Raw genomic sequence first — 15,119 nt, 5'->3', positions numbered from 1 at the left:
GTCGGATAATATTCAGGGGTCGGAATGGGCAAAAAACGTATGTGGGTAAAAAGACAACGTTTTTTTTCCAAAGCTTCTATATGGGGTATACCAAAAGCAAGACCTTACAATGAAAATATCACCTTTCTAACGATGTAAAGTAAGTTCTCGTAGGTGGTCAAACAACGAAGATATCGCAGTAGTCGCAAATAAAACCCTAATTTTCATTCTTGCGATTTTAATTATATCACAGCTTTGACGAATATCACAGCTGTGATTGGGGACTTTCCAAAAGCAAAGCCTGACTATGAAAGTAGAAGATCCCATCTTTACAATGATGCAAACTAGGTCGGCGTAGGTGACCAAATACCGGAGATATCGCAATAGTCGGTAATACATCAAAATTTTCCATTTTATTGGAAATCACGCTACAGGTCGCAATTTTGATCGGATTGAGTGTTGATGGGGGTCCCGGAGGCGAAAAAGCCTACTGATTTTGGTGATGGTCGGATAATATTTAAGGGTCGGAATGAGCAAAAAAATATTTGCAGAAAAAGTCTACATTTTATTCCTAAGCAAATAAATCAGCGTCTATAAGCAAAACTTGGCAATGAAAGTAGACAATATAACCTTTGCAACGATGTAACGTAGGTTGTCGTAGGTGGTCAAACAACGAAGATATTGCAATAGTCGCTAATAGAACCACACTTTTCATTTTTGCGATTTTAATAATATCACACCTTTGTTTGGGGACCTTCTAAAAGCAAAGCCTGACTAAGAAAGTAGAAAATCTCATTTTTAAAATTATTCAAATTAGGTTGGCGTAGGTGGTCAAATAATAGAGATATCGCAATAGTCGGTAATGCATCCCTTTTTCCAATTTTTCTGCAATCACACTACAGGTCAGAATTTTGATCGGATCCTCACGAAATTCTCCACAGAGATAGAAGCCTATTGATGTTGGTCATGTCGAGAGTAGTCTAATATAAAATTAAATATTAATTATTTTGGTTCAGTTTGTCTTGGTGAAAACTTTCGTATCTCCCTAAAAGAAATGTTTTCGGGTGAAAAGATTATGCACAGAGGTAGTGGTGTAGGGTATCACATAGTCGGCTCCGTACCGACTATAACCTTTTCTCACTTGTTTTATATGTTTTTTTCTTTAATAAAATATTCTAATTAAACAAAAGTGTAAACGTATTAAACGTACTATATAGTTTTATAGCTTTTTAATCTATAAAAAGTTCCAAACAGGTAAAAAAACTTAGTAGTGAAAATGTCTATACTGATTTACTACCTCCTATGTCAACACATGGTCCCTCAGCAACTACTGACATAGTAGTTCCAATGTCACTACTGACTTTCGAATGACACGTTCATACAAAATGCCTATAGGAAATTAGATGAGTTGTCTACAGTTTGTCAGTAGTACTGTTGACAATGTCAGCATAGATTCACTATTGACATTTCCTACAGGGAAATTATTCAATATAAGTTCAGAACACATAGTTTATGGTGGAGGGTATCAAAAATTCCGCCGACCTAACTTAACGCTTTTTACACCCTCCATCATAATATGTAGGGTATAATTAAATTTGTCATTCTGTTTGTAACACATCGAAATGTTCATCGGAGACCCTAAAACAAAACATTTTTCCACAACATCCCATACGGGACAAGGGAGACTTCGGAGACCCTATAAAGTATGTATATTCTTGTTCAGGGTAAAATTCTAGGTCGATATAACTATGTCCGCCTGTCCGTCCGCCTGTTGAAATCAAGATACAGCTTGTAATTTTCAAGATGGAGCTTTGTAATTGGGTATAGAAGTTTCTATTACTCCTAGGATGTTTGGTATTGCAAATGGGCTATATCGGTCCATGTTTTGATATAGCACCCATAGAACGGTAACACCCGATTTTCGGCATTTTTAAGGTTTTACCTCATTATCACACCGAAACTTTCCCCCAGAAATTTGTCGGTATAGGTCCACCCTTTCATATTGCTCAAATAGAACGGTACCTCGCAATTTTCGGTATATTGAAAGTTGTGGCCACAATAATCAACCCATGTGGCTGAAATTTGATATTTGGTCTTAATTTGGGGTATTTAACGCTCCATATGAAACTTATCGGAATAGATCCACGCCTTCATATAGCCCCCCACAGAACGGTACCACCCGATTTTCGGTATTTTGAAGGTTTTAGCCTCATTATCATACCGAAATGGCTGAAATTTTGTACTTAGTCTTGGTTGAGTGTATAAAACCTTCTCCCAGAAATTTGTCGGTACAGATCCACGCCTTCATATAGCACAAATAGAACGGTACCTCCCGATTTCCGGTATTTTGAAGGATGTGGCTACAGCAACCCACCGAAATGACTGAAATTTGGAATTTAGTCTTTGTACCTCCTGATTTTCGTAATTCTGAAGGTTGTGACGTCAGTATCCCTCTGAAAGACCGAAATTTGTTATTTATTCTTCCATAGGGTTATAAAATATTCCAGAAGAGAATTTTCAGTACAGGACCATGGGTTCCAACAGAAATTTGTAGGTATAGATCGACGTTTTGATATAGTCCTATGGAACTGTACCTCCCGAATATCGGTATTTTGAAGGTTAGCTACATTGTTTTACCGAACTTGCTAAAATTTGGTATTTAGTCTTCTTCATAAACGAAGGAAACTAATTGTTCCATTTTACTTCAATACAACTCGTGGTGGAGGGTATATCAAGTTTGGCTTGGTCGAACTTAACGCCGTTCTTACTTGTTTACAGTGTTTTATTTAACTTGATTTGTTACCTGTCTTAAAAGTGGTGACAAAATTAAACGGCAAGTGAAGAATGCACTACTTGATGCTAAGCGAAAAATTATTTTATAGCTTTTAGTGGATTTATAAATAAAACACTGTAGATTAATTTTTTAATTATTTTTTTATTACTTGTTAAAAAGTTATCTAGCTTATTATATCTGACTAAAGAATTGTAGATTTTAGGAAAAAATCATTAGTATTTTGTGGAGAATTTTCAAGAATTGTTGATTTTAGGAAAAAATCATTGGTATACTTTATGTGGAGAATTTTAAAATGTACATCCTAATGGTAAGGCTTGCCGTTTTTTAAAAAAATTAAAAACTTTACAAATAAACCTTTAACCTCAAATAACGGTTTTTGCCCATATAAGATCGATGGATACTTTTTGGACACCACTTTTTAATGACAAACCCTACCTCTCCACTAAAATTAATTTTTCTACGAAATTTTGATATCTCACAATGCCTATTTTGACTGGGCTATGTCTGACTTCTCATAAACATGGCTTCGGTCCAAAGAGTCAAGATATTGAAAATAACGTATTTTATGCATATCACTGAGTAAAATAAAAAATGGAATTTCTACAGAAAAATATTTACCCATCCACTCAAAACACAAAATACTATACTAAGGCTACATCAGTTTTTTGTGGCTGTTTATTAACTCCATTTTCTATAAGTAGGTACTTAATTTTGTACTTCAAGCCTCTGCTAATTAAAATCCTAACCTAATCCTTAATATAAAACATTGGCCAAATTACCCGCAAAAACTCACATTCGTTGGTCATAATTTATTTTATACAATGAAATGACAACAAGTAAACAATTAGTCGGTGATTGCAATGAAAAAAATTAAATAAAAATAATTTGTCCGGAATTATGTTGAGTAGATTTGAATTTACGATTCGCATAACATTTAATTGTTCGTTTGATTGAAAAAAAAGTTATCAACTATTCAATGATAATTATGGTAAATTAATTCTGTTGATCTCTCAACCGGAAATTTGTTTAATGATAACTAACCGCTCCTGAATGGACGATTCAACAATTGTGGTTCAGCAATTAGGCGAATATTAACTTTTATTTTATATACATATGTATACTTGTACATGTGTACATTGTTTAAAAAATGTTTATAAAATAAATTGTGAACAACAAAACGGAAGGAAAAAATAATAGTTTAGAGGATAACGTAAGAGTTGTACGAGTATAAAATTATAAAAACCAAACAACTACAAAATTGATTAAGTAAAACCGTCAAGCCGTAAAGTCTATGCAGAGCAAAACTTATAAATTGTAACGAATTTTTGGAAATTTTCGTATTGGTTGAATGTATATTTTCTTTGCTGTTTATTCATTGTATGTCGACACTCGATTTAAAATTTTACAAAACATAGAGTTTTTATTTATGACTGTACGTGTAAGACAGAGAAAGAGAAGGCGGAGAAATATTGTTTTAATTTTAATTGCTACTTAAATATTATTACAATTTAATAATGCAGAAGCAACAACAAGAGCAATTTTAATGAACATTCCCGTACGGTTCCAAGTAACAAAGTTCATTGTGTTTGCATGGCTGTGCTGTGGCATAAATTGAGAACAGTGAATTGTGTCAATTTTCAATAAACCACAAAAATAATAAATTTATGTCACACATAAATTATTTCATTTATTTAATAATAATCATTTTTATGTTATTTAACATTTTAAGCCATAGGGCACGTTCCATTGAATAATATTCGTGTACCAACATCAACCATTCGTTTCCATGTATGAAAACAATAAACATAATAAAAATAAGTTAATTGTTAATACTCTGTATTGAATGTTGGCAGAAATTTACAACAACTTAATGAAGATTAATTAACTGCAAAGTATGTGGAGTAAGTATATTATGTACATTTCCTAAAAGCCAAGCCTGGACACCACTCTAATAAAAAAATATTTGTCAAATAAATAGGGTTTTTTATTATTTTGTAACGGTAAATGTAGTGGCAAACGGGGTTTCATAGATTTTCAAATATAAACAGGCATAACTTTTTGTCACAACAGTTTTCTATTATTTTTTTATACCCTCCACAATAGTATGGAGGGTATATTAAGTTTCTTTTTCCGTTTGTAAAGCATTGAAATAGTCATTTGCGATCTATCGATCTATTTCTATATTTAAGGTCCCTAGTGACCAAAAAACTAATATTCTAAAAATTATGGACATAGACCCATGCTTTGGTATAGCCCCTTTATAATGGTAACTCCCGATTTGTGCTATTCTGAGAATTTTAGCTAAAGTGTTTCGGCATTTTGAGGGTTTTAGCTAAAAATTTTAATCGAACTAGCTGTAATTTGACACTTGAGGTTTTCAGTGGTCACGAAACTTCCACCGGCATGTCAAGTTCAAAGATGCTCCACGTTTTGGTATAGCTGCCACTGGATTTAAGGTATTTTGTGGATTTTAGCTACATTTTTTGACCGGACTGAAATTTGACATTTGAGGTTCCCAATGGCCAAGAAGTTTCTCCACTAAAAATTGTCAAGATAAGTCTGCGTTTTGCTATAGCCCCCATATAACGGTACCTCCCGGTTTAAGATATTTTGGGGATTTTAGCTACATTTTTCGCCCAAATTGGCTCCAATTTGGCACTTGGAGCTTCAAAAGGTCACAAAAAATGGTGGACCTAGTTTTGGTATAGGCCCCATCTAACAGTACCTCCCGATTTAAAGTATTTTGAAGCTTTTTCCTACATTTTCTGACCGAATTAGCTGAAATTTGACATTTGAGGTTCCCAATGACCAAAAATCTTCTCCACTAAAAATTGCAAAGATAGGTCCACGTTTTGGTATAGCCCCCATATAATGGTACCTCCCAATTTAAGTATTTTGGGGATTTTATCTAATTTTTTTTACCGAAGTTGCTGTATTTTGACATTTGAGGTTCTCAGTGGTCCCGAAACTTCTCCTCCAAAAATCGTCAATATACATAGGTCCACATAAAGTACCCCCACTTTTCGATATTTTGGGGATTTTAAGCACAAGTTAAAATAATTTGACACTTGAAGATTTCAGAGGTTACGAAACTTTTCTACCAAAAATTGTCCACATAGGTCCATTTTTTTTGGACCTATGGTACCTTTACCCACAGATTGAAGAAATTTTTAGATCATTTTTTTTACCAAATTTGGGCATTTGGGGTATCCGTGGTCGAACAACTTTTGCCCCCAGCAGGAAACTAATTATTCCATTTTAGTTCAGAATGTTTTATGGTGGAGGGTATAAAAAGTTCGGCCCGGTCGAACTCAATGTTTCTTATTTGTTTTCCTTTAAACGGGATTTCCATCATAACTTATTTGCACGCCAGAGCACAGGCGTGTTCAATTTTTTTCTACCACGGCTGATGTCATTTTTTTGAATCTCACATCTATTGGTGTCAATATAGGCAAATGCGTGATCCATTTTTAATATTTTGACCACAAACGTACTCATTTTGACCACGGTACGTTCTCAATTCTCGAAACCCATTAACACCATCTCGTTGTCCAATTGACAACGGCGTGCTCATTTCGACCACCAACGGTGTTGATACACTATCGACAATGATGTGGTCAGTTTGGCAACGTATGGTGTCATTTTTCTTTGGATGCGGATAATACGGACGCTCAGAGAGCGTTGTTGTGGTAGGAAGGTGAATATTTGAGTACGTCCCGTAGTGAGTTAGGTATAAGTAGCTTTTACAAACACCCCAAAAGGGTAAATAAAACCTTTCCCCATAAAAATGCTAACAAATAAAGCCTACAGAAGCCAATCCTAGTTAAAAATTAAAACCAGTGAGGAAAGTGCCGAAATATTTCTGTACCGAATTGCATCACATTTTCCAACTTTTATCAAAATATCTGTCCAATATTGTGTTTGTATGAGATCGGACGAACATATATGGGAGCTATATCCAAGCTGAACCGTCACACATTCCAAATTGCATATAGCATACATAGCGTGTTTGGTGCATCAAATATTGAATTGGTGCACCAAATACCTGAAATAGGGAGAAAATATGTATGGGAGCTATATCCAAAACTGAACCGATGTCAATATAATGAGACACGTTTATTTTTAGTTCGACATTTTCCAAATTTCATCAAAATTGAACAGAATTTGGGTGTTGGGTGCATAAAATACATGAAATCGGGCGCTATGGGAGCTATATCCAAATCTGAACAGATTTCAATATAATTTGGCAAATTTGTTCCCAGACCAAATTTCACGACCGTATTACGCCAAATTCTTACTTATGTTTCTTTGATGTGGTAGATTGCTTTGAGCAAAACATCGCATCTCCACAAACTAAACAACGTTAAAAAAAGCGGCAGCATTACTAATCACCGGTGCCATGATGATCTCTCCACAAGCGGTCCTCAATGCTGGCAGCTAAAAGTGCACTCCTGCTCAAGGTGTTAAATTCATGGCGAATGGGATCACGCTGCAATTCCACGATCTTTATGTATCACCAAGACTGCACTTCGACCAGATTAATGTTCACATACCCCATTGGGAGGCCTGGATCCACAACTCCCCACCTCTACTCAGTATAGAGATATATCCGATGGCTTCAAGAAGGAAACGGCAACAGGAGCAGGCGTCTACATCGAAACGGCAGGTACAGGTTGAACGAAAATTGTGGTGTCTTCCAAGCCGAGATCATTGTAATGAAAATAAGGAAAAAGTTGTTAATTACCGACGTGCCGAACCTTTGATACCCTCCACCATAAAATATTCTTAACTAAAATGGAATAATTAGTTTCCTTTCCGGTCCACAATTTTAGATGCAAAAATTTTTCGTCCACGGACATCCCAAATGCCTAAATTATCTAATATAATCTAAAAAATATGTTCGATCAGGTGATACTTCTATATAGGGGCTATACCAAAGTGTGAATCTACCCAGCAAAAAAAGTCCTCCCAAAATCATGGGTTTGGCAGCCGTAACTACTCTCAAACCCCCTTTCTTCCCCATTATTTTTACAAGGGCATGTCGCACTCAGTTTGTAGTTATTTTATGACCACTTTGTTAAAAAATATGCATATATACTTCTAAAATATACATATTGCAAAATTACTTATAAACTAATGTTTACATATTCTTATTTAAAAACATTATTTCCAGATGTGGAAAAAAATCTCTCGCTCGTTGCTGAGCTGACGAGTATAGCCAAAATGTTCCTGGCTAATTGTTTTAAAAATTTTAGATTATACACTTTCCAAAAGATTAAAACATCAGTCTGGCTAGATACGGCCCTCGCTAAATATGTATCAATTTCTTTATCAATTAGAGACTTATCAATTTTTCGTTTTTTTTTTTTTTTGCCAAATTTGGATACAAAAACTCTGAAAATTCGTGTAAATGCGGCATTGTAATTTGCTGCTCATACTTAGAACACTCTATGTTCTCACTTTGTATAGCAAGTAACATTGATATACAAATCATCTCCTTAAATGGAGTAGATAAAAACATCCCTATAAGATGTGTCATAGCTGGTACAAAGCGTTTAAGCAATGTAAACAATCATTGCTTTCAAATCTTTCATTTTAGCTATCAAATCTTTCATGAATTGAGAGTCAATGGTATCAATTGAGCAAACTTTCAAAAGTTTTTCAGACCAAACGTAAAAATGTTCATAGTAGGGTATTTTTCCGAGCTTAATTTCTCAGAAAACTCTTTGCATATTTTGAGAAATCCCAATAGAGGTTCTAGCCAGGGTTTCGGAGTCGAGATATTTTTGGCTCGACTCCGACTCCAGGCGACTTTTTTCACGACTCCAACTCCGACACCGGGTCGACTCCGAGAGTGAATTCCTATACCACCAAAAATGAATAAAATGTGCACAAAATTGTAATTTTTTCCTATATAGCCTAATGAGTTAGTTTTTCCTTACATATTCATTAGAAAGGGCATTCGTTTCTGCGGAATCTTACATTGGCAAATAGCAAAGTTAGAGAGTTTTTGTCGGTTTACCTTTTTTTGCACGAGTATATTCTGGACGGAATTTTTCCGCGTGAGAAAATCTTTAAGCCTTCAAAATATGTAAATGATGGGGCAATACAAATCGTAAGGACTACATGCAGTAAAAACTATAAGCAATTCACGACCAAGTTTCAAACTGGATGTAAGCCAACAATTTATTGTGCTTAGCCTCAAAAAGAGCCCCCAGTTGTAAAGCTCAACAAAAGCCATTTTTCACGATTTTTTTCGAGAAAACTGCGTAACTTTTTGGCGGATTTTTTTCTTCATCTGAAAGAGAAAAATATTACCAAGTTTTGAGGTCGTCTACGAAACCCTGTTTTTATTAAAGCATTTTGCGGTGCCAACTCTATCTCGAAAACTATCTCGAGAAAAACACAGTTTATATGCTGCATACAAAATAAAGTAAATTGTTCCCATCCAACGCTCACAGTGTGGCAATATTGTTCCGATCGATTTAAAAAATTTACCACATATTCTATGCTACTTATACTTTCTACTTTTTTCTGAAATTTATAAGTAGGGATCACCATATTATGTACACCACTCAGCACGTAGGCAGATGGATGTTTTCTGGAACTGAAAAATTAGCAAACGACGAGATTTCGTGCATGAAAATATTGTACAAAAATTTTGCTAGTTAAATTTTATGTAGGGTCGGTACACTAGGACAAGAAATCGATATTGTCATATTTTCATTGTCCTTTATCACTTTTACCCGATCCTTTCTCATGAAAACTCTATGATTATGTATTTCATTGAATTTCGTATATGCAATTGATTGTGAAGAAAACTCGGATACACATAAATTATATCTGCTCCTGGCGGACAGATCCGGTTATTTGAATGTCTATATCTAAAGCCCTCATTGAGTATATAATGAATCCTAGAAGAAAGATTCGTCGTTTGTCAGACTTCTGAGTTATAGCGGGATGAATCTGTCGTTAACCAACAATGATTTTGTGATGCCTAATTCAGATGCGTAATTATCCGAATTTGGTATATAGTTAATAGATTATGCGAAATTTACCGAAATACATAAACATACGTTTTTTTTCGAGAGAAAGAGTAACGGGTAAATCTGATAAAGGACAATGAAAACGTGACAATATCGATTTCTTGGATATGGGGAACCTACATATAATTTTCGGTGGAAAATTTTCGTAGAAAATTTAATTTTGTTTTACTTTTTGAGTTCAAGAACAAAAAGGACATGGAAGAAACTGAGCTAGAAGGACAACATATTTGACAGAAAAGTTCCTCATTCCATATAACTGAAAACATGTCATCTAAAAATGATGAAACAATATCTCCAAACAGAGATACAAAACTATTTTCTCAGTGATTGATGGGGGTCAAATCAAAAACAGTCATTATGTCATGACTCCGAAATTTCAGCTATGGGATCCTTTGGGGTTCTCAATTGGGGCTTTCATTCCCAAAAGAAATTTTCCTCCCCCAGATCTTAACTTCCATTTTATGTCACAGGGTATTCAGTAAGATTTCCCATAGAGACCACAATGTCTTTAATAGAAGACAAGGTTGAGTTCTCACAAAAAACAAGATGAGAATACCAATAGACCTTTTGTAACGTGGTTTTGTCGTCGGCTGGGGTAAGCTCAGTAGCGTCCAGGGCCTTCATAAGGACCCACTAAACCTTCTCCCTTTCCTGGGGGCTACATCGGGGATTTATTGAATAAATACTAATTTACAATCTACTTGTGTTCAAATGCGATAAGAATGAATTCAATGGGAATATATTTAGATTAATAGTTGGCGTTGGATTATGCAGACTCGCTGGGATTTGGCAGCTGAGGAGCTCGTGTTGAGTTACCGGCTTTTTCTACGAGTTTGTGTCTGGTGTTCGGCTGTAGATGATGGGGATGACGATGTATTCGGTGTTCGGCTGTAGATGATCGGGAAGACGATGAATTCGGTGTTCGGCTACAGATGATCGGGAAGACGATGAATTCGGTGTTCGGCTACAGATGATCGGGATGACGATGTATTCGGTGTTCGGCTGTAGATGATCGGGAAGACGATGAATTCGGTGTTCGGCTACAGATGATCGTGAAGACGATGAATTCGGTGTTCGGCTACAGATGATCGGAAAGACGATGATTTCGGTGTTCGGCTATAGATGATCGGGAAGACGATGAATTCGGTGTTTGGCTATAGATGATCGGGAAGACGATGAATTCGGTGTTCGGCTACAGATGATCGGGATGACGGTGTATTGGGTGTTCGGCTGTAGATAATCGGGATGACGCTGAATTCGGTGTTGGCTGCAGATTGCTCGGGGACACAATGGGTTCGGTTGCTGATGCCCGGGGACACGACGGCTTCGGGTATTAGTCTAGTTTCTACCATGCGCTACTGGTTTCTAACTACGGAAGAGTTGACCCGAAGGCCCTGTGGAACTGCTGACCCGAAAGCCCAGTGGAACTGCTGACCCGAAGGCCCAGTGGAGCTGCTGACCCGAAGGCCCTGTGGAACAGCTGGCACGAATGCCCTGTGGAACAGCTGACCCGAAGGCCCAGTGGAACAGCTGGCACGAATGCCCTGTGGAACAGCTGACCCGAAGGCCCTGTGGAACAGCTGGCACGAATGCCCTGTGAAATGCATCAACCACCACAACTTAATGTGGTAGCTTCCAAAAATAATTTCCAACACTGTTACACCAGGTGTAAGTTGGCGGATTTAGAACAGTTTTTTGTTCCAACCCGTGTAGCTAACCCCCTGCAGTAGTTAGCTCGCCCTTCTCAAGCAATTCTGGAATACTTTAGTGGGCTGAAGTGCAGAGTGAATGAGAATTATTCGCAGTGCGCGTCAAAATGGTTACGGCGAGATTACACTGGTTGCGTTACATGTTAAAACCCAACAGGCAGACAGATGTAATGTAGTGGCTGCTGCCTATTGAATGGCTGTTCAGTATGTCTGCAGTGTTTTGGGTGGTAGCCGGTATTGTGTTGTTGTACTATGTATGTACGTGATAGTATTGTCACGTTACACTTTGTGAGAAGACCAGTAAGACTTCTAACGAAAGAGGTTAATGGTCCAATCTTAATTCGATTGTCATAGAACTTTACTTTTGTTTGCAAAAATGTAACGAATCAATTGGATCAACAAAATAGGGATGAATAGACTACACTTCAAAGGATAGTAAATATCCTGTGTGTTGTCCTTTAACTTAGTATAATATATAATTTGCATATATATTTTCTTATACCTTTCTTTTAAAATAAATAATGATTTTTAAAAAAGTTCTTGTTCCAAATTTAATGTTATATTTCTATAACGTGGAAAAAATTTTGCCCGGAGTCGGAGTCGAGTTATTTTGTTCGACTCAGACTCCAGCAAAATTGATCGACTCCGACTCGTAGGCTCCGACTCCGAAACTCTGGTTCTAGCTTTAAGTAAGATATACGATCCAACTCATTCTTTTCTAGCATCCAACTCATTCTTTTCTAGCAAAATACTCTTAATCTCATTCTGGACTTGGTATAGCTCTCAAGCACACATATATTAATGTTGAATTCCAACGTGTTCTTATATCTTTTTTTAACGTTTTCGACAATTTGTTGCTTAGCTCCGAGTGTTTAAAACATCTTACAAGCTTTTTTGATCAGTCAATCAGTTTTCCCAATTCGGGAAGAGGATGTTTTTCAACAACATCATCCATAACTAAGTTCAAATTGTGGCAAGCGTAAGATATACGTTTAAATCTTTTAAAAGCCGAAACAACGTTGGAACCGTTATCGGTTACAAATACCGAATTTCCCAACTTGTATTCAATATCAAATTTAGCAAGATAAACAACTGATTTTCAAAAACAGTATATTGCGTTAACCAGCTGAGTTGTTTTTATACCCTACACCACTATGTGGGGAGGGTATTATAAGTTGGTTTTGGCCAAAAAGTTTGTAACGCATCGAAATAATGGTCGCAGACCCATACTTATATATATCAAAATGAATGTCTCTACGAGCTGAGTCGATCTGGCTATGTGTGTCCGTCCGTCAGTCCGTCCGTCCGTCTGTCCGTCTGTCCGTCTGTCCATCTAAACCTTGTAATCACGCTACAGGCCGCAATTTTGATCGGATCGTCACGAAATTTTGGATGTTGATGGGGGTCCCGGAGGGGAAGAAGCCTATTGATTTTGGTGATGGTCGGATAATATTTAGGGGTCGGAAAGGGCAAAAAACTTAGGTGGGTAAAAAGACAACGTTTTTTTCCAAAGCGAATATCTCAGCTTTTATATGGAGTATACCAATAGCAAAACCTGACAATGAAAGTAGAAAATATCACCTTTCTAATGATGTAAAGTAGGTGCTCATAGGTGATCAAACAACGAAGATATCACAATAGTAGCAAATAAAACCCCAATTTTCATGTTTGCGATTTTAATTATATTGACGAATATCACAGCATTGGTTGTAAACTTTCCAAAAGCAAAGCCTGATTATGAACGTAGAAGATCCCGTCTTTACAATGATGCAAACTAAGTCGGCGTAGGTAACCAAATGACGGAGATATCGCAATAGTCGGTAATACATCCCATTTTTCTATTTTTTGGAAATCACGCTACAGGTCGCAATTTTGATCGGATCGTCACGAAAATTTGAGGGTTAATGGGGGTCTCACAGATGAAGAAGACTATTGATTTTGGTGATGGTCGGATAATATTTAGGGGTCGGAATGGGCAAACACTTATTTTGAGAAAAGTCAACATTTTATTTCAAGGCCAATATCTCTGTTTCTTTAAGAGGTACATCAAAAGCCAAACTTGGCAAGGAAAGTAGAAAATATCGCCTTTACAACGATGTAAATTAGGTTGTCGTAGGTGGTCAAATAGCAGAGATATGGCAATAGTAGATAATGCATTCCATTTTCCGATTTTTTTGTAATCACGCCACAGGTCGCAATTTTGATCGGATCGTCACGAAAGTTTAGGGGTTAATGGGAGTCCCAAAGAGAAAGAAGCCTATTGATTTTGATGATTGTTGGATAATATTCAGGGGTCGAAATGGGCAAAAACTTATTTGGAGAAAAGGTCTACGTTTTATTTCAAAGCCAATACTCTGTTTCTTTAAGAGGTATATCAAAAGCAAAACCTGGGAAGGAAAGTAGAAAATATCACCTTTACTACGATGTAAATTAGGTTGTCATAGGTGGTCAAATAGCAGAGATATGGCAATAGTCGATAATGCATCCCATTTCCGATTTTTTTGTAATCACGCCACAGGTCGCAATTTTGATCGGATCGTCACGAAAGTTTAGGGGTTAATGGGGGCCCACAGAGGAAGAAGCCTACTGATTTTAATGATGGTCGGATAATATTCAAGGGTCGGAATGGGCAAAAACTTATTTGGAGAAAAGGTCTACGTTTTATTTCAAAGCCAATATCTCTGTTTCTTTAAGAGGTATATCAAAAGCAAAACCTGGCAAAGTAGAAAATATCACCTTTACTACGATGTAAAGTAGGTTGTCGTAGCTGCTCAAACAACAGAGATATCGCAATAGTCGGTAATGCATCCCATTTTCCGATTTGTTTGTAATAACGCTACAGGTCGCAATTTTAATCGGATCGTCACGAATTTTTTGGGATTTGATGCGGGTCCCACATAGAAGCCTATTGATTTTGGTGATAGCCGGATAATATTTAGGGGTCGGAATGGGGAAAAACTCATTTTATTCCTTGTGAATATATTGGCTTCTAGTAGGGGTATTCCAACGACAAAGACTGTCAATGGAAGAAGAAAATATTACCTTTACATTGGTGTAAAGCAGGTTGGCGAAGGTGGTCAAACAAGGGAGATACCACAATAGTCGGTAATGCATCCAATTCTTCCATTTTTTTGCAATCAAGCTCAAGTCGTAATTTTAATCGGATGGTCACGAAATTTTGGTGGCTTATGGGGGTCCCAGAGACAAAAAGGACTATTATTTTTGGTGGTAGTCGGTTTAAATTCCCTAAAAGAAATGTTTACCAGTGAAAAGCTTATGCACAGGGGTAGTGGTGTAGGGTATCACATGGTCGGCCCCGTCCCGACTATAGCCTTTGCTCACTTGTTGTATTTGCCTTTCTCTCATGTACAAAACAAATGGCAAACAAACATCATCTTTTTATTCTGGCCTCTCCATAGCAAATAATTTTAGGAAAAATACAGTTGGTGAATTTTTTGTCGGTTTTATATTCTTGTTCGATTTTTGTGTTTAGCATGGTCTCTTGCACGACTTCTAAAGTGAGCCCAAAAATTTAGCACGATCGTGGCACATAGTGCAGATCGTGTTTGGTCGTGTCGTGCATAATCGTGC

Source organism: Musca autumnalis, unplaced genomic scaffold, assembly GCF_047663935.1.
Source record: "Musca autumnalis isolate F117 unplaced genomic scaffold, ASM4766393v1 scaffold_3, whole genome shotgun sequence".
In the NCBI taxonomy this organism is placed as follows: domain Eukaryota; kingdom Metazoa; phylum Arthropoda; class Insecta; order Diptera; family Muscidae; genus Musca; species Musca autumnalis.
Note: the sequence above shows the minus strand (reverse complement) of the source record.